Source organism: Chroicocephalus ridibundus, chromosome 1, assembly GCF_963924245.1.
Source record: "Chroicocephalus ridibundus chromosome 1, bChrRid1.1, whole genome shotgun sequence".
Classification (NCBI taxonomy): Eukaryota; Metazoa; Chordata; class Aves; order Charadriiformes; family Laridae; genus Chroicocephalus; species Chroicocephalus ridibundus.
The window spans coordinates 140,831,826-140,832,081 of NC_086284.1; positions in this window are offsets into that span (position 1 = coordinate 140,831,826).

Consider the following 256-nt stretch of genomic DNA (forward strand, 5'->3'; position numbering starts at 1 on the left):
CGCAGGCCCCCCTCTGACACAGCGCGCATGCGCTTAGAGGGGACCGTGCTTCTCCCCCCGCCGCGGGGCGGAGCTGCGGCACGTGCGGCCTCTGCGCGCGGGCGGCCCCGCCCCTGGCCAACCTTCCTCTGAGGGGAGGCGGTGGTGGCGGGTAGCGGCTCCCCTCGGCCGATGCGGGCCCACGGTTCTGCTCGGGATCTTGCCAGCCCTGTCGAGCCCCCGTCTTCGGTCCCTGAGCAGAGCCGCGGGCGGTCGT